General features: G+C 34.2%; 1 protein-coding gene across 1 annotated transcript in view; it reads left to right on the top strand.

Moving 5' to 3' along the window:
- The first annotated feature begins 942 nt into the window (after positions 1-942).
- LOC149550417 (uncharacterized) overlaps positions 943-6,000 on the top strand; it is a 29,038-nt gene continuing 23,980 nt past the window's right edge. Inside the window, exon 1 of the mRNA XM_089793436.1 lies at positions 943-1,014. The gene's annotated coding sequence lies outside the window, so the exon portion shown is untranslated. The remainder of the gene's footprint in view (positions 1,015-6,000) is intronic.

Below are 6,000 nucleotides of genomic sequence, written 5' to 3'. Positions count from 1 at the left end.
AAGTCAACAAGAATACTTATGTTTCTCCCTTTTAGAGGTGGTTGGGCACTTGAGATGTTTATTCATAATTGATGAAGGGAGGGTCATCATTAGGTAATGTATTCTCTATATCTTATTATTGTATGATATTTTTTGTACATAAGTAAGATAATTTTGATGAGAGCTTTGAACCAATGGGATCATATTAGTGGGACACCATCCCTATGGTGACAAGTATAATTGTTGTGGCATTAACACCTCCTAGATCTATCCTTAAGTACTCACCTCTAAACTATCTTCATCTTTCCAAACATACCTCATGACTTCCTTCCTCATTACCCTAAATATCCTTAGTTATCCCTATCTCCTCCTTCTGCATGATAGTCCTTGCTTATCCCTCCAAATCTCTTATTTATGTAACTGCCATGGACCTCCTTATCTCTTTGTCATGACTCCCTCTACACGTATTCTCCTTATGTATTCCTCGACAATGATACCTCCTTATACTACGTGTAGACTTCACGTGGACAAGATGTCCAAAGGAATTGATAGCCAATAGACAACTTGCTAGACAAACTATCAACATCGGCGTAAGGGCCATTATCTACATCGATTAGTCAACCAAAACTAGGAATCACTTAACAAAAATGACTACCATTGTATATGTGCATATACAAACCTTTTGACATATAAGGAAACAAAAACTTGACATCCTTATTAATAAAAATCACATCTCTTACGCTACAAAATTTTCCCAAATTAATTTATAATTATATAATATTATATATACTATAATATTATTTATTATAATCAATAACATCATATATATATATATATATTTCAATAGATTTACATATGAAAAACTCTCTCTTATGGAGACAAATCTCTTCAAATATTCGACGATATGGATGCAAATATTCGACGAATATAATCATAAATTGGGTCACCGCCATTGCGAGCAGTGAAGCGTAAGAAGCAGCAGGCGCTGCGGCCGATTAGTGATGTGATACGCGCGAAAGGCTGTTGTATGTTCAGGTCAGTCTTAAGATAGGATTTCTTGTTTCTACTTCTGGTTTTCTTTTGTTTTTTTAGTCGTATTGCACATCTGTTCAAATTGACGATTTTAGCTTAAAATTACAAAAGAGGGCTAATTGCAAAAAGAGGGTAACATTCAACATTCACGAAGAAGATTGAGGGATTCGCGTATAATTTATGAGGTAATTCATTGAATTTTATGGATTTAAGAGCAATACCCTCTATAATTTAATGCGTATTCAACTCAAGAGTTTGTAGATCTGGCGTTAAGTTTAGATTTGTGCGTCGATGCTTCGTCTATGAATTTGTTTATTGGTCCCGTGGAGGGGGTCTAGCTTATTTTGTTTTCAGGAGGGCCCGCTGAAAAGTCTTCTGAAAAGTCTTGGAGCTATTGCAGGTGAAATAATTCCATAGAATATGCAGTCTCCGTTGGAAGAGAAATCCATTCTCCGAAGCTTTAAGGAACGAGTAGCTCAGTGTTAGAATGATCTGCACGCCCAAGTAGTAGTTTTGAGGGAATCATAATTCAGGTCCGAGGTGTAGAAACCGAGGACAACTCTGATACGCCTTGGTGGATGGACAAAATAAACAAAAATGGAAAAATACTCAATGTGCCGCGGCACTAATATATTTCATTAATATAGTTATCGAGAATAGATAGGCGCCTCGAGATTGATATCTCTCCGTGTGTTTTAGATAGATGCATAAAGATATCTAAGCTAGTAGCATCCGCAGCGCAACATGTAAAACTGAAATCTATTAAATTTTTAATCTGAAATATTCTTTTTAAAGCATGACACTTATCATATCCATTATGTTTTATAGATATTGAAATATAGTATATACAATGAATACAATTAATCTCTTTCTAGAGATTTGAGTTGTTCCTCCTCTGTTTTCCTTTTCAAAACTTGCTTCCCTGTCTTCATCTTTTCATAACGATCATAAGAAAATGGTGGTGAAATTAGAAGTACATCTAAAGACTTAACTCATGATATAGCAACAAATGTTAGTCCTATCCTTTCTCTTGGTCCAATGTCAACTGTTGCCTTGGAAAGTGTTAATCCCTGTGATTTATGGATAGTTAATGCCCAAGCCAAACGTAAGGGCAATTGACGTGTGTGACCTTTTTGTATTGGAGAAATGGGAATTAATTTTGGAGCTTCATCTTCAAATGGCATTCCAGAGTAATTGTCAAATTCAACCATAACATATGTTGGTGGATCTGGTGGGACATTTCTAGGTTTGTATATGATATTTCGAATGTATCCTAGAGCTCCATTGACAAGTCTTGCTTCAATCCATAAATTAGATGTGAACATGACCCTTGCATCCTTAGCAAGTAATAATTCAATATCTAGTTCATCATTTTGATCTCCCCCTGGATTAGTACTTCTTTTGATGCAATGCTGCAGGCAACTGGTTTTTTTAGTGAATGTAATTTCTTTCTATTATGGTTATGAACACTATCATTTGTTGCAAATAGATGAATATTATTATCAAATTCCTCTTTAACATTTTGAAGCAATGAAACATCTATCCTTGTCATTAATAATTTCCAATCATCTATAGTTGGAGTTGCATCTCTTATATTAGTGATTAATTGGCAAAACCTTTGTTGGTCTTCACTTTCACCTTCTTGTCTGAACACTTTATCCAAAGTAACAATAGTCTTAAACTCTTCCCATAATAACTTTGCACTAACATTACTATCATAAGGTGGTTTGTCACTAACAGGAGGTAGTTGTCCCAAATCTCCTATTAAAATAATTGATCTTCTTCCAAAATTCATGTTTGAATTTTCTGGAAAAGCTTGACGTAAACTTGAATCTATATTTTGTAACAAATTTTGACCAATAAAACTCATTTCATCAATTAATATATACCTAATATGTTGAATTTCTTCTTGTAATGTTGTGAGCTTTGTGCCTTGTAAGTTAGAAAAATCTGTAAGAGGAAATGTTAGAGTTGAATGAATTGTTGATGCGCCATTGTTAAAAGCTGCAATTCTAGTTGGTGCTAATAATAATAGGGGAGAACGTTATGGTGTTGATGCATCATAAAGAGCTTGACGAATGGCTTGAATTAGATATGATTTCCCTATTCCAGCTGTTCCTTGAATTATCATACATAATGGCATGACATGTTCACCTTGATCATAATGTGTCATAATAATATCAAGTGCCTTCTTTTACTTAGCACCTAAAGTTTCATATGATATACTCATCATCATATCTTCAGGTATAAGTAAATTATTTTGTTTCATAGCATTGATAAAATGTATTGCATTATTTGTGTATTCTTCTCCTCGATATTCTGCACTCCGTGGATTTTGTCTGTCAATATCTCTTCTTCCCAGCATATCTATTTCTGTTAGATCCATCATTTGTCCACGATGTAGTTTTGATATTATCTCCCACTCATGCTCAATTATATTTTTATTATTTGGTAATTCATTTTCATCTTCAGAATCATAATGAGTTTCAACATTATTTTCAGATTCATTTTCAATAGTCTGCCTATCCACATGCCATGGATTATAATTAAGGGACTCCCAATTGGATACAATTGTAGTATCATCTACTCCAATATTTCTTTGTATATTACGAAATGGTTTGTATAATAATAACTTTGACCAACAAAAATCAACCCATTTCTGTGAGTTTCGTGAAGGAATATTTGTAAATCTTGGAAACACTCTCACAATGGCTGCCACTGCCCTTGCTTGCCATTTATTATCTCGTTTTCTTCTAGGGTTATAGGTCCAAGATCTAGCTGCATCTATTAGTGTGACACTTTCCATTGCATATGGTCTATCCATATATCCTTCAATGAAAAGTTTTAGGTGAGCTTCATTATCATTTTCTTCATTCTTTATCACTGGCTTGAACACCTCTCTTGAAACATTTAATATAACAAATACTCTGCTACTTTCTACTAATGGCAACTCTAATAACATATGACATGTTTCTTGTGCACCAATGTCTCTTTCAATTAGGGTTTCAGTTACTAGTCTCTTATATGCCTTTGATGCTGCTTCATTTGGATTTTCAATATTTGCAAGTCTTACCAACATTTGATGATATGTCTTAGAACTCTTTTCTGCTTTTGCTGCATACTTCGCAATATAATTCATTACGACATGTCTTGAAAGAACAGGTTGCCAATCTACATTTGCTCTCCACAACTGAAGTATGGTACAATTATGTGTGTTTACTCGATGATCATTTCTTGCTGGTTCATATATTTTATCTCCTGTTGTTGGATCTTCGAATAATCTTGATCCATCCAGATGTAATGGCCATGGTGCATTATACCTAAAAAATAAAGAAAACTATTAGCGTGTACACTAATTTTTCATTTCTTCGTAAAAAAAAAAGAATCTATATAAATATCTTACCTACAAACCATTTTGCCTCTTTTTTTATGAAGGCAAGCACCCTCTCTGCATATTGTATGGTGTTCAACACAATTGAGCAACTCTTCATAATCACGTTCAAAGTCTACTTGGTTTAGTTGTGTATTTCGAAGGCATGGATGTTGTGTAAAATTTTGTAGGACCTATTATTGAAGATATAACATATTTTATTAAGTAAAATAGAAAAATAAGCATAATATATGTTGAATACCTATAGAAGAATTGGTATCATACCTATATGTTTCGATTGATGTGGATCTCCCCTTGGATTCCATGCATGTATAATAGAATCAAAATATTTTTGAACTATCTTGATTTCTCCAATCAAGGCTCTCTATGTTAGGTGCTCCCTCTAACCATATGAATCCATGCACATGTGGTGATCCTCTGTGTTGCCATTCATATCTTGACCAAAAATCTTTTACTTTCATTCCCTTTAGTAGTACTTTCTTTCGAGACATTGTATATCTTAGATGCATATAATATGCAACAATATGTGGATAGTCGATAATATTTTGTCGTTGCCATTTTTGTGCTTCTTGTGGATTAGATGGTTCTGTTCCTAACATTAATGCATGTAAGTCGGGCCAATACATATTTGCTGCAGTCAAAGTAAAGAAAATTGTTGGTGTTCCAATTTGATGCAAGAGATCACTTAATTAAGCTTGACACTTTGCCCAATAAGACCTTGTACCCCTTAGAGTTGTACCAAAACGCATCAAGCAATCTGCTAGATGTGAGTGAGTGACATTTTCCATATGTTCTCGTAACTCATTGATTGTGATTGGCATATCTTGCAAGCTCTTTTTGGCAAATACTGCTGATGAATTTTGTGCACGATGTCGCATGATCATATTCATCATATAATACCTAAAAGGTGGGTGTCGTCCAAAGCGATGATCTCTATATCAAAGTAAATGCTTAACAAATTCATGAAGATAGACTCTTATCAATCTTGGTTCGATCCAATTGCATCGTCTGTCCGGAAATAGTGTTGGAAAAGCCATATCAAGTAATCCTTCTGTGACATGCTCAGTCACTGGAGATGTTCCAATTCCTGGCCAATCAATTAGTGATCCAGGATCTACATTTGGGTTATTTATCCATGCATGAATTAGTTCCATCTCTTTTCGTGCATTTGGTGGTTTAGAGGCCATTGATGTAGTATGATTGATAATATTTCCTTGATCCATCTCCAATATTGGACCTGCAAATACATATTCATTTGCATCCGAATCAAATTCCATATGAATTGAGTTTAGTTGATCAAAGATGTTATCATCTGAATTGGATGTAAGCTCACTAAGTGCATCTTCATCAATTTGAACATTTCTATAGAACTTATCATGATTTTTTAAAAATTGAAGTGCTCTGTAAACCCTCTCTTTATTGACTGTAAAATTATAAATTGTTCCACGTTGATCCTTCTTGCGAACAATGATAATAGGTAAATCTTTTATGCGATGTGGTAAGATTTTGGCTATTTCTCTTACTTCTTGGGGAAAACTTATGGTATGCCCTTTATATTTTAATTGACCTCCAGTTGCGTGTGTAACTTGAAGAATGGG

The sequence above is a fragment of the Cupressus sempervirens genome, chromosome 7 (genome assembly GCF_028749045.1).
Source record: "Cupressus sempervirens isolate cs-2001-9-10 chromosome 7, ASM2874904v1, whole genome shotgun sequence".
In the NCBI taxonomy this organism is placed as follows: domain Eukaryota; kingdom Viridiplantae; phylum Streptophyta; class Pinopsida; order Cupressales; family Cupressaceae; genus Cupressus; species Cupressus sempervirens.
The sequence above is the reverse complement of the archived record's forward strand: the minus strand, read 5'-3'. Positions and strand labels throughout refer to the sequence as shown.